At 37.7% G+C, this 23,595-nt stretch overlaps 1 protein-coding gene and 2 long non-coding RNA genes across 14 annotated transcripts in view; 1 reads left to right on the top strand and 2 right to left on the bottom strand.

Annotated features, from left to right (window-relative positions):
* The window catches only part of TMEM108 (transmembrane protein 108), a 346,872-nt gene that overhangs the window by 275,136 nt on the left and 48,141 nt on the right, over positions 1–23,595 (top strand). The window lies entirely within an intron of this gene.
* Positions 3,755–12,424, bottom strand: LOC141544728 (uncharacterized). The gene is made up of 3 exons (XR_012482769.1): positions 11,372–12,424; positions 4,056–4,151; positions 3,755–3,950 (listed from the first exon to the last, which is right to left on the bottom strand). It is a non-coding gene; the product is annotated as an uncharacterized LOC141544728 (long non-coding RNA).
* LOC141544727 (uncharacterized) overlaps positions 13,847–23,595 on the bottom strand; it is a 42,253-nt gene continuing 32,504 nt past the window's right edge. Inside the window, exons 3-4 of the long non-coding RNA XR_012482768.1 lie at positions 16,918–17,073; positions 13,847–14,079 (exon numbers count right to left, since the gene is read on the bottom strand). This is a non-coding gene — a long non-coding RNA (uncharacterized LOC141544727). The remainder of the gene's footprint in view (positions 14,080–16,917; positions 17,074–23,595) is intronic.

The raw sequence follows: 23,595 nt of genomic DNA on the forward strand, positions 1-23,595 counted from the left end.
AGAATTAGAATGACTTCAGATAGTAGTCCCCTCATTTACAAATGAAGATGCTGGGGCCCATGTAGATGAAATGACTTCCCAAAAAAATCACACATAGGTAGGATTAGAACTCAAGACCTTTGGCTCTAAATCCACTGTTTTTGCTATTATACCATACTATTATTAATAGGACGTTTTCCTGATTCCCCCTTATTTTGTTGTTATTGTTTGGTCATTTTCAGTTATGTGCAAGTCTTCATGACCCCATCAGGGCTTTTTTTAATAAAGATAATGGAATATTCTCCATTTCCCTCTCCAGCGCATTTTACAGATGAAGATAAATGGCAAATGAAGTTAAGTGACTTGTTTCTTAAAGTGACTGAACTCAAGAGTTGAGAATCAGTATTCCCTTTTCTTTCTCCCTTTGTTATCTAGGCTAGAATTTTGTTCAATAAATTAGTTATCTGAATGTTGTTGACTCAATCATCTCACCTTGGTTATAGAAATGGGCCACACTAATGGAAGCGTGACTGGTTGGTACCTCTTCTAAATATGTACCACTGGGTCTCTGAACAGAGAGAATGTTTAGATGTTTTCTGAAGCTCTGTATGGAAAAGGGAAAATGTTCACTTCTTGCAACACTACCAATAAATGCTACCCTCTGGGAGGAGAGCATTTTTAACAGTATTAAAGCCTTGGGATCTTTTTAATGTGTATTTAAGGCATTTCCCCTGATGAAAGATGATTAGAATTAGGAGGAGCTGTCCACCAATTTAGTGAAGGCTTTCTTATCCATATAATCTAAAAGAAGATTGTTTCTTTTCAGTGGGCCTATTCCTAGTACTAGTAAAAGTCTCTCCCTAATTTCATCCCATGCTGACTTCATGAATAAATGATGGAGCAAGGTTCCCATAGGAATTTTCAAGGATTTATTTTTTTATTCCATCAAAGTAAAATAAATGAACAACCAAAAAGAAAAAAAAATTGCTTTTGAGGTTGGTGAGTTTACTAGACAGAATGTGGGTGGGGTGTTTTATTTTAATAACTGAGAATTTTAAATGATGCTAACAAAGTCCAAAGAGTTTACCCCTCTCATCACTATCCCAGCATCCAACTAATGGGAGGAGTGACAGCACTGCTATTGAATTATGTAGATGCTAATTGGAGACACAACAGAATAGAGAGGTCAGCAGACTTTGAAAGACTCTGTTTATTAGCAATGCTGCTCAAGGGCAGAAGAATTCTCTGCAAACCATTTCAAGCACCAGACCGATACCGCTGCTAGGAACAAGACTGTTTGTAAATACATTTTTACACAGCCCCTTCAATGATTCATGTTCCTCGAGTCTGTCATTTTCAAAAATTGTCTTTGTCTCTGAAGGTAAACTCATCCCCGCAAATTTGGAACTATGCCTCAAGTCCAGTTGAACACAAAGCTAAATTCTGTATGTTGAAGCCAGTGATTCCAAGTCAATTCAGCCAACAAGTATGGGACATTTACTGTGGGCCCAGGCACTGTGCTAAGCAGTGTCTTTGTATTTGTATTTGTAAACAGAAATGGAACCATCTTTAGCTAAGGAGTTTGTAGTCAACTCTACCTTCTGGCTTCCTTGATTCTTTCATATCTGAGCTTAAAAACTCTCCTTCTGCACAAGGCTTTTCCCAATTCCAGTCCCTTCCCTCTGTTGATTACTTCCTATATATTCTACATGTATTCTGAATATAATTGCTTGCATATTGTCTCCTCCCATTAGTCTGTGAGTCCTCAAGGGTAGAGTCTTTTCAAGTCTGAGATACCACTACCCACTTCTCAGATTGGCTAAGATGACAGGAAAAAATAATGATGAATGTTGGAGGGGATGTGGGAAAACTAGGACTCATACATTGTTGGTGGAATTGTGAATGGAGCCAACCATTCTGGAGAGCAATTTGGAACTATGCCCCAAAAGTTATCAAACTGTGAATACCCTTCCATCTAGCAGTATTTCTTCTGGGCTCATATCCCAAAGAGAACATGAAGAAAGGAAAGGGACCCACATGTGCAAAAATGTTTGTGGCAGCCCTTTCTGTAGTAGCAAGAAACTGGAAACTGAGTGGATGCTCATCAGTTGGAGAATGGTTGAATAAGTCATGGTATATGAATGTTATGGAATGTTATTGTTCTGTAAAAAATGACCAGCAGGATGATTTTAGAGAGGTCTGGGGAGACTTACATGAACTGAAGCTGAGTGAAGTGAGCAGAACCAGGAGATCAGTGTACACGGCAACAACAATATTATACAATGATCAATTCTGATGCACGTGGCTCTCTTCGACAATGAGATGATTCAAACCAGTTCCAATTGTTTAGTGATGAAGAGAGTCATCTATACCCAGAGAGAACTGTGGGGACTGAGTGTGGACCCCAACAGCATTTTCACGCTTTCTGCTGATGTTTGTTTGCATTTTGTTTTCCTTCTCAGGTTTTTTTTTCCTAGATCCAATTTTTCTTGTGCAGCAAGATAAATCCAATATATGTGTTTATATTTTATACAGTTAGCATATACTTTAACATAGTTAACATGTATGGGACTACCTGCCATCTAGGGGAGGGTGTGAGGGGAAGAAGGAAAAAATTTGGAACAGAAAGTTTTGCAAGGGTCATTGTTGAAAATTTACCCATGTATATGTTTTGTGAATAAAAAGCTTTAATTTAAAAAGGGGGAGAGTAGAGTCTTTGTCTCTCTTTGTATCCTTCTTGATACATTTGCCATATCGTTTTTTGAGTTGTGTCCTTTCATCACCCCCTTTTGGGATTTTCTGGCAAAGATACTACACATTTCTTTCTCCTGCTCATTTGATAGATGAAGAAACTGAGACAATCAGGGTTACATGACTTGCCTAGAGTCACACAACTTGTGTCTGAGGCCAGATTTAAAATCAGGAAGAAAACTCTTCCTGATTCTAAACCTGGCACTCTGTCCACTACACCACCCAGGTTGACATGTCAATGCTAGTTGACTGACTGACTTATACTCCCATAATAGAGATGATGGGAAACTTCTCCCTGAGATCTAATAGCAGCCACTCTCTCTGTTCCACCTGTTTGGAAGAAAAATAATTAACTGGCAGCTCAGGGATGTCGCTTACTATCTGTGTAATGGCAAGTTCTGTAACCTCTTCTGACCTGTGATTCTTCATCTGTAAATGAGGAGGTTGGACTAGGTAATCCCTACAGTTCTTTACAGTTCAAACTTCTATAATACTTCTAATAACACTTGCTTCCATAAGCCCCTGGGCAGGCTACAGCTTGGACTAGGAGTTCCCTTGTATTCAACAGCACTCTTTATTTTTTATTTTATTTTATTTATTTGTTTGTTTGTTTGTTTGTTTGTTTATTTATTTATTTATTTATTTATTTTTGAGGCTGGGGTTAAGTGACTTGCCCAGATCAGATTTGAACTCTGGTCCTCCTGAATTCAGGGCTGGTGCTCTATCCACTGCGCCACCTAGCTGCCCCTCAACAGCACTCTTAATGCCTGACCCAGCTGGGTGGCCTTCCTTGTGAAAGCTGTGAAAGGCCAGTCATGTAAGAAGCCACAGAAACACGGGAAAGCAGAGCCTTCATTGTTCCCATCACAGAATCATAAAAAGATGATTCCTTGTTCATAGACAGGATAGCAAGAAGTCTTCCCACTCTCTGCCCTCCTCTGGGGCAGGCATTGAAGAGGTGGGGACAGCATCAGTAACTGAGCCTGCAAGCTTTCTCTCTTAAAATAGATAAATCAGGGACTCACCAATGGCTCGGCGTGTACATTTCCCTAAATCTAAATCTTCAGGAAACAGATAGAAGCTGTGTCCAAATTGATGAATTTCACAATTTCAGAGGTAGACTCAATTCAAGGAGAATTGAAGACAGCATCTTTTGACCTTGAACATGCTGTAAATGATATCTTGAAAATCACTTTTCAATACAATTGGTGCTCGTGGGGCTATTGAGAGACACACAGAGAGACAGAGTCTGTACAATACCAACCATCTGATTACTTTGAAATTTTGTCTTATTTTGTTTTATTCTTCTCTCCCCCACTCCTTACCTTTAGATGAGTCTAGAGCAATTGATGGATCCAAGGTGTGGCTGGTTCTTAATGACCAAGTAAGGCCTGAGAGTTCATAACTGGTCCTTCAGGCAGCTGGTGACAAACCAATAATGGCTTAGGTTATAAAGAACTTTAAGGCTTGCAAAGCATTTTCCCAACATAGAGTAGGGAATTAACATATTAAATACATTAATTTAACATATTTAACAAATGAAGGGCTGTATTTATACTAAAGAAGACCTGGGTTCAAATTTCACCTCAGGCATTCCTGGGGCTTTGTGACTATAGAAAAATCATTTAATTACTCTGAACTTCAATATTCTCATCTCTAAGATGAGGCTAATAATTATACTTATGCCTGTGATCCCTGCTTCACAAGATAGTAGTATTTAAAGCATGTATTTAAAGTCAATTACTTAAAGCACTCTGCATATTTTGAAAATGGCTTGTAAATGTCCATTGTTATTATTGTCCCCTATTTTACCAGTGAAAAATGTAGCTCATGGATCATGGGATGGAAAGGGCCTCAGAAGTCATCCAGACTAATCCCTTTGTTTCATAAATAAAGATTAATTATTGTTAATTAATAATTAATTATTGTTTTATAAATGAGATTAAGCAACTGGATCACACAGCTTGTAGGTGTCAGAGCTGAGAATCAACCCTAAGTCTTATTCAGGTATACTTTCTTCCCTGATAATCTGAAAATGGTGGATAGGATGGTGTTCAAAAGTGTTAATACTTGGGCTCAGATCAATAGAATAACAAATAGTAAGAGTCTTAAGTTTCTAGGAAATAAAGACTTTTGAAAACATGAGTTCAGAGCTGCATGGCTTTGCATAAGTCACTTACTTTCTTAGGACTATTTTCCCATTTGGAAAATGGTCAAGGTTGGGGGGCAAGGTGTATTAGACTACTAAATTTTGAAAGATATTCTAGCTCTAAGTCAGAGTCCAGTGAATTTAATCCATTGCTGTTTATTAGTAAGGATTATAAAGTATTCCAAGCTGAGGCAAGAAATGTTTACTCATTGTATGAAGTCCTCCCATTACCCTTCTAAATCACTGCTAGGAAAATTGAAGGGAATTTGGATGCCCAAGAGCGTACAGCTACTATTACCATATTACTATGATTGTTGCTGTTTGACTTACCCCCAGGCCAGTCTTTTTTCATAAAACTTCACAATAAAAATGCTCTATTTTTAATACTTTTGATGAGGGCTGGGGAAGATATGGATATCTGCACTTTAAAAAGAAGAAGAAAAAAAAAGGAATTCGGGAGCAGGAAGAATTTCTAGCCAAGGCTTGAAGATCCTGGCACTATCAATGGTATGACTTTTGTAAGGAATGAAATTCCTCCAAATTGGGGCCAGCTGTACTACAGATGGCCCAGATGGCTTAGTAAGCCACAGAATTTAAACAGAACATAAATTATGGGCAGGAACGTAAACAACAAACTCCGTCTCCCAAGTCATCAGAGACTGAAACCTGAAGGATTTGTAGCAAATACTAATGTATGCAATTTAGCATGTCATTCCCATGTCACATTTGTGCCTAGAGATGGGTCCATATTGTGAAAGAGCACAATGAAATTTCCAGCCGATTGATAAAAGTAATTTTGAATATACTAAAAACGAGAAAACTGGCCACTTACCCCTTGAAACTAACAAGGACTCTGGGAAAAGCCCAAGATTTCAGTTGGCTTCTATTCTCATCCTAGCTTTGTTTCTGTGTGCTCTTGTACAAGGCTTCTGCCCATTTTAGACCTCATTCCCTCATCTGCAAAATGAAAGTTTCTATCCATCCCTAAAAATAAAAAAGTAAAAAGCTAGCTGCATTGAAATGTTTTAATTTTTAACATTCTCTGAAATGAAATGATCCTTAAGCATGAATCCACAGCTAGCAAGGTCATGTAAGATTCAGATTAGGGGCATGAAGTAGAAGTGAATAAAAGATAGGCCCAGAAAGCCATTGAGGTCTAGTTTTCTATGTCCAGTGCATGCATATTTTCTAATTAAGACCTCCCTCATCAGGCACAAGTTAGCCTGTCAGAAGTCAGGTGCTCATCACAGACAAGTACTTTTAAGAGGCTCTGGTTGATGGGGAAGCTTCATGATGCAAGGGAAATTAAAGACCAAATTGGATTTCAAACTGAGAAAGTGATTTACAAGATGAAATAAAAAAGAACATGCTTTTGCTCCCTCTGTATCAGCTGTCTTAGAAACTTGCAATCACCCAGTGGTCCTAGTTATTCCATTCTCCCTGCCACAGCTGGGTGGGAAGAATAATGATTGGGGAGGTTCATTGAAACTCCAGTACTTATGGGTTGAAGGCCATCTCCAGTCATCCTAATCTATATCTGGCCACTGGGGATGACTCTAGGGAAGAAAGTAGGACCAGTGATTTTTTCACAGCCTTCTTTTATTTAAATCCAACTCACTCACATTTTATGTCATCATCTCCCTGATGTCATGGTTCCCTTTGAGGACGAAAAATAAACAATAAGTACTTATGGAGATCAATGATCTTGTCAATATTGAAACTCCTTCAACAATATAGATTGCAGCCCACTTATCCTATACAACTCTTGCCCATGCTTTCCTATAAAAACCTTCCCAAATACTCTAGTCAACATACTAAGGAAATTTCTCTAAGTCTCTTGATAGTCCATGCACACCAAGTGAGCACAAGGGCCATTGATCACTTGTCCTTCACTCTTGCCCCTTGCACTCTTCTCATGTCCTTTTAAACTAATAGATTTATAGAGTTGAAAAAGCCCTCAGAGATCATTGAGTCCTTTTTACTGAAAAGGAAACTGAGGTCAGGAGAGGAGAGCTTAACTAGTCCAGATTTCATAGGTGCGAAGAGTAAAAGGAAGGATTTTTAACCCAGATTCTCCAACTCTAGAGTCATCTTCTTAATGTGTTACAAGAGTATATCTTCTTTTCTGGTCATTTATTGATGTTAATTCATTTCAGTCACATTCAACTCTTCATGGCTCCATCTGAGTTTTTCTTGGCATTTCCTTCTCCAGCTCTTTTAGAAATGAGGAAACTGAGGCAAACAGGTTAAATGATTTGCCCAGAGTCACAAAGCTAATAAGTATCTGAGATCAGATTTGAAATCAGAAAGATGAGACTTCTTGACTCCAGGTATGGCCCTTCTATCCACTTAGCCACATCTCTTTAATTAGACCACCTTCATTATTGTGCCATTCTTATGCTTTGTTATTGCCCTTTAGGTAGTATCATTAATTCTTTCTATTCTATAATTCTATAATTTCACAACTAGAAGATCATCACTTGAAGAATATTTTTTTTCCTGAGGCGATTGGAGTTAAGTGACTTGCCCAGGGTCATATACTTAGGAAGTGTTAAGTGTCTGAGGTCAAATTTGAACTCAGGTCCTCCTGACTTCAGGGCTGGTGCTCTATCCACTGCACCATCCAGCTGCCCTAAGAATAATTGTTAGAATAAAAATAATAATATCCACTAACACTGTTAGAGTACTCCAAAATTTGTCAAACACTTTACACATAACTACATTTGGATATCAAATTTTAAAAAGACAAGTCCTTGTTTCAGGGACAAGCTAAAAAAAACAAAGTATTGCATAAAGCTCCCTGATTAGTTTGGAATATAAAACAGTTCCCTTTGTAAGACTTCCTTATCAATGTCATACACTTTCTTTGGAAATATCCTTTTAGTGGGTGATGAAGGGTCATTTAATAGGCATTTAATAAGTGTACATTGAGGCAAAACAAATTGAATAGAAGCTGTTTAATGTTACCACCTAACTGGGAGCTAATATGAAAGGATTTTTTCCCTCAATGGCTCATTGTCCATACTGGGAGTTCAGTTCAGGAAAATGTCCAAATATATAGCATCTATGTAGATCTTGGTTTTGGTAAATTGGTTGTATAGCTCCTGAGCAAGCACATCGAATAGAAGAGTGAGTGTTTTTACTTAAACCTATAGAAAATGCCAAAGACTACTTGAGACCCATCCAAATATATGTGTTCTTTCCTCTATGCATTATTTATTGTCTAAACAGGGAAAAGGTAAAAATGAAAACAAACAGAAAATAGGCTGTCACCATCTTTAAAACAGGTACAGTAGGACAACTTCAATGAGTTTCTCCTCCCTAAAGCCCAAGTCTATATTTGGGGCAATCCCAATTCCTGAAATCTAATCAGGATTTATTCTGTATCCTACCATCCCGGCACCAATGACCATTCCTGCTCTGTCCATGAAGAGATTATGTTTCAGATACCCCAAAGGGTTGCCATCCCATAAGGTCATTAAGTGAATCTGTAAGAGCTTTTCAGATTGTAGAACTCTACTGACCAATAATCCATACATAGGCAAATTTTTTTTCTGGAATGTAAATACCTCAAAAGAGATGTGAAAAGGTGAAAAGAGAGTGATATAAATGGATAGGAACTAAAGCTCTACTGGAAGCCAAGAGAGGAGAAGAAATCTAATAGAATTCTTTGAGAATCATAGGTTAAACTTGAAAGGATCTCAGAGATCATCTAGTTCCACCTTCTTATTTTAAAGATGAGGAAACTGAGGCACAGAGTGACTGTTCTAAGGTTGCAGAGCCAGTAAATGACAGATTCAGGACAGTCGTGTCAACTCTAATTTTGGTGCTTCTCTCATTATAACAATGGAATATTCTGAAAAAATACAGAATATCCCCAAAGTCTTAGTACAGTTTTAACCTATTTAAGCTAAGAAGTTTTATTTTATTTAAGCTTTAATAGCTTAAAACAATATTAAGACTTTTGGGACAGCCTGTAGTTTTGAAGTATTTTTAGGTTTCCTCTTTCTATATTTCAGTCTCTCTACTCTAGGCTTTTCAGTATGCATGCATAGTAACAGCAGGAGCATGAAAATATTGATTATAAAATGGAGCCACCTATATCTAAGTGGATGGCATATCCAGGACTCATGCTGTCCCACAGGCCCACTTCAAACAGCAGCCAGCTGACAACCTAGCACACATCACGGTGCCCTGTGAACATTTACATGAATATTTCTCACAATTCTTGTGAATGTTCTCACAGAAAAATGTCTAAGGATGATCATTTTATTTCAGGGAGCCACCAAAGTAAAAAGCACAAACTCGGGGTCAATCCTAGGGCCTTTTGAGTACCAAGCACCTCCTTGTATCTGCCTCTAGGGTATTCAGAGACACTTAGGACTTAGAGCTTGCTAGGACTTTTGAGACTGGTTCAAATCCTTCCTTAGATAGATGAGGAAAGTGGTGAAATGACTTTCTCCAAATCATAATGACATAATAAATAGCTCAGCTGGGATTTGAATCCAGATCTAGATTCTACCCCCACCCCACCCATTATGTCACATTGCCAGAGAGACAGCAGATTCTAGTCCTCAAATTGGATTCTACAATTCCTCAGGTCCATGACTAACCCCTGCTTATTATTGTAAGAGAGTGACTGTTCCATGAATATTTTTAGGTCTTTCCTACTTGTGCATGTTCCTTAGGGGAAACAGCAATTAAATTGAAAGGACTTAGTGCTTTGTGATGAGTCCCATTCCGATGTAAAAGTAACATATTTAACTTAAGGTTCTTTTTGTTTTGTTATCAAAAAAACATGAAAATGGGAATAATAACTTTAGAACTACTTGCTAGTTCACCGTACCAAAAAAGAGAGAGACAGAGATAGAGAGAGAGAAAAGAAAAAAATTGTCATTAGGCATCCTTGTATGCATTGAAGACAGGATATATTGCCAGAGGACTCATTAATAGACATATAATGTGGCAGCTGTTGTATGAGTGGGAGCATTTTGCTTAGATCATCTCCGTGAGTTGTATCTCCAATCCAATGGGAAAGCCCAGAAAAAAAAGAAAAGGATAAACTGAACAATAACACAAAACCAACTTCCGTGAAATTCTTTGCTCTGTGTTGACAATTGCAGATAATTTTGGTTAATTGTTCAAGGAAAATTGAGGGAACCTCTACTCAAATTTTTTCTCTCTTTGATTAAAATAAGGACAGAAAAAGAAAGGAAGGAACAAATGAACAAACAAATGAAGAGAGATGAAGGATGAAAGGAAGGAAAAAAAGAAATGGGAAAAATGAAAAAAAAACAGAAGATTATAGAAGGATGGGAATAAGGAAAAAAAGAGGAATAGATGGAGGCAAAAAGAGGAAGTATGGAAAAGGGAAGGAGAGAGGAAAGGGTGGGAAGAAGGAAGAGCAAAAAGGAAAAAGAAAGAGAAGAACTGAGGATGGAAAAGAAAAGTAATGAAAGGATTGATGAAAAGAAAGAAAATACCAAGGAAGAGAAAGAAGAAAGAAAAATATGTAAAAAAATGAAAGGAAAGAAAGAAGGCAGAAAGAAAAGGAAGGAACAACCAGATAGTAATTTTCCTCACAATTCATAATGACTTCCATATTCCCCCCAATATAGGGGGGACAGCTCTGGGACAGAGGGAGATGCACACAACCCTTTCCTGCTCTGTCTTCCCTCAAGATAGCTGTACATACAGTAAAAGCCTGTCTCAGAAATCCAATGGGAAATGAACAATTAATTGCTAATTAACCATCATTCTAGGCTGTGGTCAGGATTCTTATGAGAAGGTGATTAAAGGGAAATGTGTAGTTACATTCTCATTGCTTAGTGATGATTAAGATTAAAAATCCCTCTCACTGGAGCTTTTGGACAGAACTAAAAGTTGGGGATGTGGTGTGTTAGGTGTTCTTATTAAGCCCATCCCTGATATTAAAGAAATGGTTTCTATCAGTGTAACTACTCTTTCTATCTGGCCATACCATCTTCTCAGGGAAGCCATTAGAGTAACATATATCACTAGTACCCTTCCCTGACTCCCAGACTTGCTGGATTCCCATCTTGAGCACTGTTCATTTTCCCTGGTCATTGTCAGTGGATAAAGAGCCTTCTCCTTGCCAGCTCAGCTCCTCTGACTGGACCCCATGGTGAAATCACAGTCTTTTGTGTATGACCTCACAGATGGTTGCCATGGAGAATCAGTTGTGTGACTTCAGTGATGGATTCCAGCAGAGTAGAAATTGCGTGGGATGACATGCTTTTTTTCAAATACATAATTCTCTTTCATAATTTTTGAGCAAGAAAAAGCATTAAAATCATTCTTTAAAGTCTGTGTGAGTGTGTACATGCACGTACATGCACTCACTCTCTTGGGAAGTTCCTTTTGCAGTGACTCATGAAAGAAAAGATTAGACAGATAACTGCCTGATTTTCTAGTCTGGGTGTCTCATTGAAGATACCAAATCTTGCCTTTTCACAAAGATAAAGTGCTTACCTCTTCTTCCATCTGAAGACTATATCCAGGCCTGTCAAGAAGATGGAATCAGCTGCCGAGGTCTTTTCAGTCTCTAACCTCTGTAATCTGTTCTGATTGAGTCAGCATTTAGTTTATTTTCACATTTTATAAGGCTGTTGCAGAAACTAGTGAACAAAGAACTAAGCACTGAATTGGGAAAATGTTCTTCCAGTCAGAGAACAAAGGAGATTTCTAAAAATCTACAGGCACAAGACCCCCGTCCCTAGTTAGGAAAGAAAATAGGCTGAACCCAAAAGAAACCAAGTCCCAACAATTCCACTTTTATCTAGCAGTTGTAGACTTCAAAGAAGTCTAAGACAGAAAGAAACAGTACTCTGAATGGTTGTTGCCCTTCATTTTTGAAGAGGATCAAAATGACATCACTACATTGTGCTCAAGATACCATATGTCTGACTGTGGCCAATCAGAGCAATATGAGCTCAGGATGCTCTCCCACAGGTTGGGCACAAATAGTCCACATGAACATTTGGAATAAACATGGCTCTAAATTTGTGCATTTCACATTTCTTTTTAGCTACTGCAAATCTACTTTGCTCATAAAGCACGATACTGTCTTTGATGCAGGCAGCCTTGTTGAGCAGTCCTGTGTCAGTGTCTCCCATGTCTCACAATTAATTCTAAAATTCTGGGCCAGCTCGGTGGTGCAGTGGAAAGAGCACTAGCCTTGAATTCAGGAGGACCTGAGTTCAAATCTGGTCTTAGACACCTAACATTTCCTAGCTGTGTGACCCTGGGCAAGTCACTTAACCCCAGCCTCAAAAAAATTTAATTCTAAAATTCTTCAGAGAGACCTTGATACATCTTATGTATTGCTTCTTCTAACCTCCATATCAGGGCTTGCCTTATGTGAGTTCTCCATAAAATAATATTTTAGGGGAGCATTTGAACTAGTCCATCGAAGTTGTGCTCCCTGCAGTTCAGTTTGAATGCTTGATAAAATAGCAAAGAGTAGACATAAAGACATAAAGACTTTATGCCTTATTGCCATAAGGCAATGGCTGAACATACTAGTACAGGAACATAATGTGCAGTACTAAATGACAACTCTGAGAAAATCAAAGGAAAATGCGGGAAAAAAAACCATAGAATGTACATTGGGTCCCAAGAGGATCTGGTTTTAGGTCCCAGCTCTGCTACTCACTAAGAGACAACATGGAAAAAACACTGAACTTGGAGTTAGGAATCCCTGAGTTTGAATCCTGCTTCATAAATTTACTAGATTTAGGAAAACTAAGTGGGTAGAGTGTCAGCTCTGGAGTTAGGAGGACCTGAGTTCAAATCCAATCTCAAATGATTTGACACTTACTAGCTGTGTGATCCTGGTCAATTCACTTAACCCCAGTTGCTTCATAAAAAAAAACCCAAACACTTGCTATCTTAGTATGTTTAAACAAGTTAATTAATCTCTCTCAGCCTCAGTTTCCTTATCTGTAAATGGGGGATAATAATAGCATTGACCTCATGGTCATTGTGAGGATCAGGTGATACATGTAAAATGCTTTGCAAACCCTAAATTGCTGTGAAAATATTAGCTATTATTACTTTGACCTAGTGATTTCACCTCTCTTGGCCTCATTTTCCATATCCATAAAATGAGAGAATTAGACTAGATTATCTCTAAGATCCTTTATAGATCTAAAATATGAAGCAAACAAAAGGTCACTGGCTTGTCAAGGGTCACCCAGCTAAGTATCAGAAGCTAAATTTGAGCTCTGGTCTTCCTGTCTTCAAGTCCTATGTTCTATTCCCTCTATCACTTATGTCTCCCAGATGTTGGCTTATGCTCTCTAACTGGATACTGTCTAAGTTCATAGCTTATAGATTTAGAACCAGAACAGACCTCAGGGAACATCTGGTCCAACCTCCCCCCCCTTTTTTTACAGATGGATCCTAGAAGAGAGAAGATCACAAGAACCCAAGGTCACAAGAGATTTCGTTAGTGTCTTAGCCAGGGTTTAAAACCAGATCAATTCTTTCTTCTGCACCATAGGTTGGTTTTTGTTTATTTCTTTATCATAAGGGAGAGTTCAGTCATGTGTGTTGGAAAGAAGAGTATCATCGGGACATGATTATGGTGTAAAGATAAAAGATATCAATTGAAACCTTTAAAAATGAAGCCAAATCATGAAGCAATATCTTCTCTACAATTTAAAATTTCACTTTTGATCTGAGCATTATTCTTCATGCTCTATGCCAGCAGACATGAGTAAATGTGAGGGAATGGATGGATAGAGGGTCCATGAGGATAGCTGTTTAAAGTCTTGGTTGTCCCATAGTCAATAGAAGACCAGTTTCATCAGTCTCTTACTATTGCTGACTTTCTGTGGGTCATATTGGTCCCTTCTTGATCTTTCCTTGTATTGAACATTTTCATGCCTCCAGAGGAGCTGGCTTCATGATGCTGGGTTTTCCAAATCAGCAGTGACACAGTCATTGCCTTCTGCAGTTTTTATTTAACAGTTGGAAAATGCCCCTGTTGCCTGGTCGGTAACCCCATTAGGGAAACTAAGGGCATCTGGAATCTGCCCATAGCTATTTTCAGTGCTATATGTGGGATGCAAACCAGATCTCCACTGGGCACCAGCGACCAGCATCTATCACCGCCTCTCTGTCTTCCATGTTTATTATGTTCTCCTTCCTGTGCACCTTACTGAACAGCTTTTCCCCTAGGAGGAAGAGGAGCAGCACAGGTCTGATTAAATCAAAACAGCCAGGAGGAAACAACCTAAATAATATTTGTCAGGGGAACCCTTGGGAGAGAGCAGGAAAGGGAATGGAAGGGCTAGAAGCAAACTCAACTTACACAGGATAACAAATATTGAAATTAGATATTTAATTTCCAAGCTAGAGGCCCTGGATCTTCATCTGCCCAAAGGGAGTTGATAACATGCCATTTTGCCTCTGATCTCCCTATTGTTTGTAAAGGGATAGTGAAAGGTGCTAGGAAGGAAAGAGGCATCTTCTGGGACCCCCTTACATGACTGGAATTGATGGGATCTATTGATTTAAATCTGGGATCAGCTGGCAGCCCAGGGCCAGCAAGAACTGCACTGAACTCTAGCAGGGCAGAGCTCTCTATGTTAAGAAGAGGAAAATAGCCAGCAATCTCTTCTTGCCCAGAGGCAAGTAACTAAGAGAAAGTCTTTCTGGTACTTAGTTATTAGACCTGAATTAGCAGTCACTTATCAACTATACAGACTATAGGGACTCATCCAGAAGGAATCAAGAAATTCATAAGAAAAAAAAATTACCACTGTATAGCAAAAGCACTCAGGCTCCCCTTCTGCTTAGATATATCCACAGCCTCACTCCAATACTATCCTTGGGGTCCCTAGGTAATAAGTGAGTGCTACTATAAGAATTCTTCCCATTTTACCACTGACAAAGGACAACTGTAGTACTGGCTAGTCCACAATCTGGTCACGGCTCACCTCACTTCTACCTGTTAGAATCTTTAGCTTCCTTTAAGACTCAATCAAAATTTAACTACTGGGGAGCCAATCGATCAGCAAGCCTTTATTAAGGATCTGTGTGCTTGGCATCAAGCTAGGTTACTGGAATTTCAAAGAGAAAAAAAAATGAAATAGTGCTAATTCCTACTTGAAATTTTACTTATTTCTCTACACATTAGGGTACCCTTCCCCCTCAAATTATACTTTTCTATCCAAATATTGTTTCCTGCTAATCTAATTCTTAACCTGGTCATGTGAACCTTTAAAAAAAAATGTTTTGAGAGAGACAGCTAGGTGGGGCAGTGGATAGAGCATCAGCCCTGAAGTCAGGAGGACCTGAGTTCAAATGCGACCTCAGACAGATAATACTTCCTGGCTGTGTGACCCCAGAAAGTCACTCAGCCCCAATTGTCTCAGCAAAATAAAAAAAATGTTTTGGGAGCTACATTTTACTATAATTTTATATCTTCTGTATTTTATGCATTTAAAAATGTTATTCTAAGAAGAGGTCCATAATTTTGATCAGACTACCAGAGACCTGTGACACAGAAAAAGGTCGAGAATTCCTGTTCTAGTTTTAGAATGTAAACTCCTTGAGAGCAAGGTCTTTTTTTAACAATCTCTATATCTCCAGCACCTAGGATTTAATAGGTACGTAAAAACACAGACAGTTCTTTGGAGCATAAATAGTAGTATCATTGGGTCAAAAGGCATGTGCAATGATAGCTTTGGGAGCATAATTCTATAATGGTTGTATTCATTCATATTTCTACCAACAGTGATGGATATGAGGTGATACCTCAAAGATGTTTTAATTGGCATTTCTTTAATTAAATTGATTTAAAGCATTTTTATATAGATTTAAGTAGCTTTGACTTCTTTCACAACTGCCTATTCATATCCTTTGACCATTTATCACTTGGGATTGGTTCTTATCTTAATAAATTTGGCTCAGTTCCCTGAATATTTTGAAAATGAGGCTTTTGTCTAAAAACACCTTGTGGGTAAGATTTTTTTCAGTTTCTTTATTTTCTTCTCATTTTAGCTGCATTGGTTTTGTTTCTGAAAAAACTTTTTAATTTTATTTAATCAAAACTATCTATTTTGTGATTCTCTATATCTCTTCCTTGGTCATGAACTCTTCTTCTATATATAGATTTTACAGATGATCCCTTCCATGCTTCACTAATTTGTTTATAATGCCATCCTTTATGTTGAAATTATGAATTCATTTTGAGCTTATTTTGAAATATTGTCTAAAATGTTGATCTATGCCAAAAACTGCCTCATTTTGACAGACTGAATTTCAGTTTTCTCAAGTTTTTGTCAGATGATGAGTTCTTTTCCTGATGGTTCTGATTTTTGAGTTTATCAAATATTAAGTTATTTTCCTTATTTGTTCCTATATATTGCATACCCAATCACTTCCAGTGATCAGTTTTTCTTTTTCTTACCTACTAACAAATTGTCTTGACAGTTGCAGCTTTGCAATTTCCTTTCTCTTTTTTTCCCTTTCCTTCTTTTCCCCTTTGCCCTTTCTTTCCCTTTTCTCCCCCATTGACTCCTTTGATGTTCTTGACTTTTTGTTCCTTCAAATGAATTTTGTCATTATTTTCCAGTGCTATGGCTCTGAATAAGTAAATTATGTTGTTCAGCAATTACTATTTCACCAATTGTTTAGCTCTGTCTTTATGTGTATAAAAAGTATTTTGTAATTGTATCCATACATATAGTTTCTCTATAAAGATCAAAAAGAAGAAAAGAAAAAAGTCCCCTTATGTACAATAATTATTTATAGTAGCTCTATTTTGATGGCAAAGAACTAGAACCTTAGAGGGCATCTATTAATTAGAGAATGACTGAAAAGTTGAAGTATATGATTAAGGTGATACTTTCAGAAAAAACTGGGAAGATTCACATGAATTGATGCAAAGTGAAGAAAGCAAAAATACAAGCATAATTTATACAGTGATAGCAATTTTGAAACTGATCAATACAATAATCAACAATAGTTCTAAAGTATTCATGAACAAACAAAAATAGGCTATTCACCAACAGAGAAGCATATTGTCTTTTCTTTTTCTCTTCTTTTCTTTATTATCCATTTCCTCCTTCTCTTCTTTATTGTTCTTCTTCATAGATAATGAGGAAATGTGTCTTGTACAACTATAGATATTTGTAGTGAGCTTTGTCTTTCTTGCCTTCTCACTGGGTAGGAAAGAAAAAAGGAGAGTAAGAATTTGGATTAGAATCCTGGGCAAATCATTTAATCTTTATATGACTCAGTTGGTCTATCTGTAAAATGGAGATAATGATAGCAGCTAACCATCTCCCTTCCCAGGGTCATTGTAAGGATCAAAAGAGATAATAAAAAGTGCTTTGTAAATTTTAAATCACTATCTAAATGTTAGTTATTTTTATTAAACTGATCAGTTCTCTTGGGTAAATGAAAAAGTTTCACCTTCTGCCAAATCTTATGCTTATAAATTAATATTTTTCAGTTCTTTTGTGAGTCATTTTTAATCCAAGAATTAACATTCTTGGTATATCCAATATCCAGGTTTTAACCTTTGTCCAATTCTCAAGCGTGCTTATTCATACTCACAGAATGCTCCTATAGCCAGGCTTTAGGGAAAGTGCTTGACCATTAGTTCTCTTTTTAGACAAGGGAAAAATATATCAGAAAGAAGAACTGAAAAGAAGATAGCATTTATATCCCTTGTTGTACTTTCAATCTCATAATCTGTCCTTGCTTTTGGAAAACAATCATAGCTAACTCCTGAGAGCAAACCAAGTGCAAACTTCTCTGTGGCTAAGATTCACTAGCCTTACGGCAGTACCGGACCTTTCCCAGCATCCCTCTTTTCTGCCTTTTCTGCAGTATAAGGTCCTCTTCCCTTCAACTCTATGACTCTTTTAAGGAGGATCAGCTCTCTGAGTCCATATTTCTTAAATCATCTAGTATCCAAATCGAACTATCTGTAGTCAAAAATATTAGGTCTGGAAACTTTCCTGATGTTAGTTCATGACTGTGTGTGTGTGTGTGTGTGTATGTGTGTGTGTGTGTGTGTGTGTGTGTGTGTGTTTGTGGTGTGATAGACAAATAGAGAATGGGGAAAGGAGGGAGAGAGGAAGAGAGAAAGGAGGTAAGAAGTGAGAAAGAGACAGAGAGTGAGCACTACATGCTGTATTGATCAAAGATGGCCTCATATTGAAAGTTGGATTTGTATCAGGTTGGTTGGATTAGGAGAGCAGAAAAGAGAAATCATTCAATTCAATGAGGCATTGGGAGTAGAGGTTCTGAAGTCCTACCAGGTGTGTTTGGAAGATAGTAAAGAAACTAGTCTGGCAGAAATGTGCTCTTTGTGTAGAGAAATAAAGAGGTTGAAAGCTACTTGAAGTGTTTACCTCATAGTCATTAAATGAGCAGTTCTGGTAAGAGCTGAGAAAACTCATTGGAGGAGCTATCTAAAAACAAGTATGCTAATTTACTGTTGAAGGATCCATGGATTGATTCAACCATTCTGAAAAACAATTTGTAATTATGCAAGAAAAATTAGTAAATCATTCATACCAGTCAACTCATGACTTACTCTGCATCCCAAAGAGTTTATTGACAAAATGAAAAGACATATGTACCCAAAAATATTCAGGAAAAAATTACCAAGCCAGGAAAAAGCTAACAAAAAAATGTGTTCAAAGACTGGGAAATGACTAAATAAAATAGGGGTAGTGAAATATTGTTGTATCAAGTGGAATGATGACTTTGTAGGATTTTGAGAAACAAAGGAAGACTTGTAAGATTACAACAGTGTAGCAGAAAGAAGATTGGTTGTAGGGTGAGGTTATGGGTTCACATGCTGGCTTTGCCGTTTCTACCTTAGTGGCCTTAGGGAAAGAACTGAGAGGTTTGAACTAGATGATTTCAAATGTCCCTACCCACTCTGTAAGCAAGACAGAGTAAAGAAAGAAAAGCTATATGAACTATGCATGACAACTATTACAGCAGTATAGATTCCAAAAACTTGGCTCATCTACATGGCGTATAATGAAAGTATCTTATAAATTATAATAATATTTATAAAATTCTTAGCACTGTGACCAGCACAAAGTATGAAATTAATAAATGCTTATTCTCCCCCCTTACCCTCTGATCTATTTCCATATTGTCAATCAATATTAATAATCAATAAACTATAAAATGGGAATTGATAATCAGTTGCCATCATGTCCTTAGGAGGTTTTACTTAAATACTTTCAAGAAGCATTATTAAGGGAAAGGATTGTTTGGGCATTTGTCAGAGGTGTGTGTTTTGTTGAAATAAAATATATGAATAAAAATATTTTAGAAGATTGATTAATATAGATGACACTATGACCCATGTACATGGATACTAAATATCATGGATGCTAAGCCCATGGCAGACTACACTGAGTATGCACATTCAAGTCCCAGGAGATAAAGAAATCTTAGTAACCTTCTCTAGTTATTTCTGGTGGTGGATGTGAGGATAGCACCAAGGATAGCAATTTTCTTGTTTAGGTCCTTGAAACAAAAAGGCATTAACAAGGAGAGGTCAATGGATCCTTAAGTCATTTTTTTAAAAAGAAATTTTCCAAAAGCAACAAAGCAGTTGAATTAGTTGACTTCTAAATTGGTGTTGGGCAATTTCATTTTTCAAATGACATTTTAAGAGTGATTGATATGTTATGCCCATGGACTCCAGTTCTGTTTTAGAAATTGAATCAGTTAATAACAAGGACTGTTTGCCTTTTTTCTTCTTTCCCTCCCTCTCTCTACTTACCCCCCTTCATTTTTTTCTCTGGAATTGAATATGATTGCTTGGCTTTAAAAGTAGATGGCAGCCCATGGCATAATAGAAAGATCCCTGCCAAATGCCGCAGCTCACATTTGTAATCCCTCTAGTAGAAAGGCTGAGGTTGGTGGATTTCTTGAGCTCCAGAGTTCAAAGTTACAGTAGGCTAAACTGAGTCTGTGTCCATACCAAATCTGGTATTATTATAGTGAACCCTTAGGTACAGAGGTCACCAGCCTGCTTAAAGAAAGATGAACCAGTTCAGGTCAGAAACAGGACACGTCAAAAATTTGTGCCAGTTAGTAGTAAAATTAGGCATGTGAATGGCCAATGTTCTTCCAGCCTGGGTAAGATAGGGCAAGGAAGGAAAGAAGGAAAGAGAGGAGATAGAAGAATGGGAGGAAGAGGAAGAAAAATTGTATTTGGGATAAGAAAACTTGGGTTTGGATTCTTGTTCTAACTTTATGTTAGATATGTAAAAGGTGGATGGATAGTTGACAGGAAAGGGCCATATGAAAGATTTTTATGGATAAGGAAGACCTGACCATATTTGTAAGCGTGTAGATAATGATTGAAGATTTTTTTAAAAAGGAAAGTTGGTTAAGGATGCAAATGCACAGAGGAGGCAGAAAGAGATGGAATCAAGAGACAGAGTAAAGAAGTTGGCCAAGGAGAAGGACTACCTTTTCATCAATCTGAAGCAAAGGAAGAGAGGAAGGGGAGGATGAAATTCTGAGTCTGAAATACAGAAAAAGTTATATGGATTTTAGGTGGTTCAGTGGATAGAGTGGAGCCAGGAAGACCTAATTTCAAATGTGACTTCAGACACTTACCTGTGATGTGACACTGGGCCAGTCACTTAACCCCCTATTTGCCTCAGTTTCCCATTTATAAAACCATCCCAGTATCTTTACCAGTGACCCAAATGAGGTCACAAAGAGTCAGATGGGACTTAAAATGATTCAAGGACCACAACAGATAACCATAACTGATGAGATTTACAAAGTAAAGCTAAAGGGAAGGAGTCCCAAGGCAATGGACAGGCTCTCAGTAAGCTTCAAAGCTGGATTGATTATTTTAGCTCCCTTGTGTCTGAGCTTAGATTTCCGCATCAGCAGGTGAACATCCAAGCCAACAAGCCCCACTTTAATTCATTCCCTTTCACCACCCAACTCTACCCCTCCCTCCAACTTGTCCTAGCTGTCTGCTTTGTTCAGCACTGAAGGAAGGATGTCATGTGTCAGCCTAGATTTGCAGCCTGAGTTATTTGGCTCTTATGAGCTTAAGGGAGATCCTTAACATTACTTAACACCTGTGTCTGGTGAAAGAATTGATCTTCAGTCACCAGGGGACATGGTATAATATATAATGTTCTCGGCATGATAAGGAAGTACTGTCCATGGTTCTTAATGGATAAAGCTCTTCTCCAGTTCCATGGAACCTTAGATAGGTCAGTTTGGTTACAACCCTTTTAAAAATGAAAGCAATCATATTTGCCCCCATTTTCCTATTTAAGGTTCAATAATTAGGGTAAAGGGCACATTAGATATGAATGCCTGATGATCAACCAAACAGGGAGGGAAGGTAACCAAAAGAAAATGTGTCCTTTCATTTCTTCTTATCCACACCTTTTCACCCTAGTTCTTGTTTTCAATGTCACATGAAATGATGGGGAAAGTTGCATAACTCAAATTAACTCAACAAATCTATATTAAACACCTCTTTTACATGTAAGGTTCTATACTAGATACTGGGGGACTACAGAGAAATGAAAGACATGCTTCTTGTCCTAATAACCCACTGTGTAGTGGGTTGGATGTGGAAGGGTGGTACATGCAAATGAAACATGTATGCAAATTCATTTAAATTCAGCGATCATTTAAGTGCCTTCTGTGTACCAGGCACTGTGCTGGGTGCTAGATATATAAAAAAGGAACAAAATAGCCCCTAACCTTGAGATGCTTACATTCTTTTGGGGTGGGGGAACCACATGTATATCAATGATTAAGTATAATTTTTTATGAAGTAATTGACGAGATGATACTAACCACTGAAAGAATCAGTCTGTTTCCTATAGAAGAGGTGCTTGAGCTGAGGATTGAAGGAAGCTAGAGATTCTAAGACATAGAAATAAAGAAGGAAGATATTCCAGACATGGTGAATAATTTGTGTTTAACTTCTCCTTTTCAGTCTCCTCAGCAATGTGGTTTAACATCTATGTCACTTCTGCTAATTGAGGATGTTTCTCATTTAGTGATTTCATCCATTTTAATAGGCTCAATGATCATCTCTATGCAGAAGATTCCCAGATAGAGACATATTAATACATAGCCAGACATGTATGGGTATACACATACATACATACATACATACATACCCAAAAATATATAATCTCACTCCTGAGACATAGTCTCATATCACAAACTGCCTTTTGATCGTTTCAAGGCAAATGTCCCATAGGTATCTCAAACTCAACATGTCCAAAACAAAACCCATTATCTTTCCCCTCAAGTCCTTCCCCCTTTCAAACTTCCCTGTTTCTTTTAATGGCAGCACTATCCTCAGTTTTGAAGAAAAGCCAGGGAAACTAAAAAGGAAAGATGAAGAATGAAAGGAAGGTAATAGTGCCATATTTGCTATGGATAAGTCAGTAGTCTCAAATTAGTTAACATATTGCATGTAAAGCAAATTCTATGGCATGATAGTGATGTCAATTATTATTTACTACCCTATTAACACCTATATTTACCCCCACAGGCTTATTCTTGGGCTCAAATGATAGAATGGGTCTAAGACTTTTGGCCAAACTTAATAATAAATGTCTAAATGTTTTTTAAAGGGTTTTAGAAGCTGAAACAGTAATGTGAGCTTTTATTAGATTTGCCTCCACTGAGTTGGACTTGAAAAATTATCTAGCTCCTCTTTAAAGCCTTCCTTCATCTTTTCACTGAATGGGCACAAGCCACAAGAAGCATTGGATGTGCTTGTGACCAACTTTTCCCCATCATTGAGGCTGAGTCTTTCCATCTGATTTAGAGTAGGGAATGTTATACCATGACAATTCCTCATTAACTGTATATGTATAAGTATATGGCAGATTTCATCTGAAATAGGAAAGAGGTTTTTCCTGAATACTTTACCTTGACCATTCTCTATATTATTGATTTTTTCATGATGCTTATAGTTGCTTAGCAATAGGATTGAGAAGCATCAGAAGGATATAACAGAATTCCAGAGGTGATTATTCCCTTCGTCTTCTGCATTTCATTTACTTCCAAGTTCTGATGATGGACCCTTGCAGGTGTGCATACAGGACTTTTTGGCTTGGGAGACTGTATGTGCCCAGGCCAAATGCCAGTCTGACCAGAGAGAATGAACAGGATTGGAGATTTCAAGATGTACCCAAAGTCAGAGGGCATCAAGTTGAATCCCCTCTGATGAGAAAACTAGTTGGTAAGCATCAAAGACTGGATTTGAACCCTGGTTTTCAGACTCCAGGATCCAGGGTAATAGATTTAGTAAAATGGGTCCGTTATCTGATGGACTCCAGTGATTGGGAAGTATCACTGACACTGGGAGAATTATAAGATCTTAGAGTTCCCTTTCTTCCTCCCTTCCTACCTATCGACCTCCTTCTCTTCCTTCCTTTCTCTTTTCTTTCCTTCTCTATCCTTCCCTTCCTTCCCTTCCTTCCTTCCTTCCTTCCTTCCTTCCTTCCTTCCTTCCTTCCTTCCTTTCTTCCTTCCTTCCTTCCTTCCTTCCTTCCTTCCTTCCTTCCTTCCTTCCATTGTGAAGTTAAGGTACTTAATATTATAATAATAATATAATATTATAAAAAAGTAACAAAGTAACATTAATAAAACCTTAAGGTACTATAATAATGTAAGCTATTTCTATCATATGTGTATATTTT

This window comes from Sminthopsis crassicaudata, chromosome 5 (assembly GCF_048593235.1).
Source record: "Sminthopsis crassicaudata isolate SCR6 chromosome 5, ASM4859323v1, whole genome shotgun sequence".
In the NCBI taxonomy this organism is placed as follows: domain Eukaryota; kingdom Metazoa; phylum Chordata; class Mammalia; order Dasyuromorphia; family Dasyuridae; genus Sminthopsis; species Sminthopsis crassicaudata.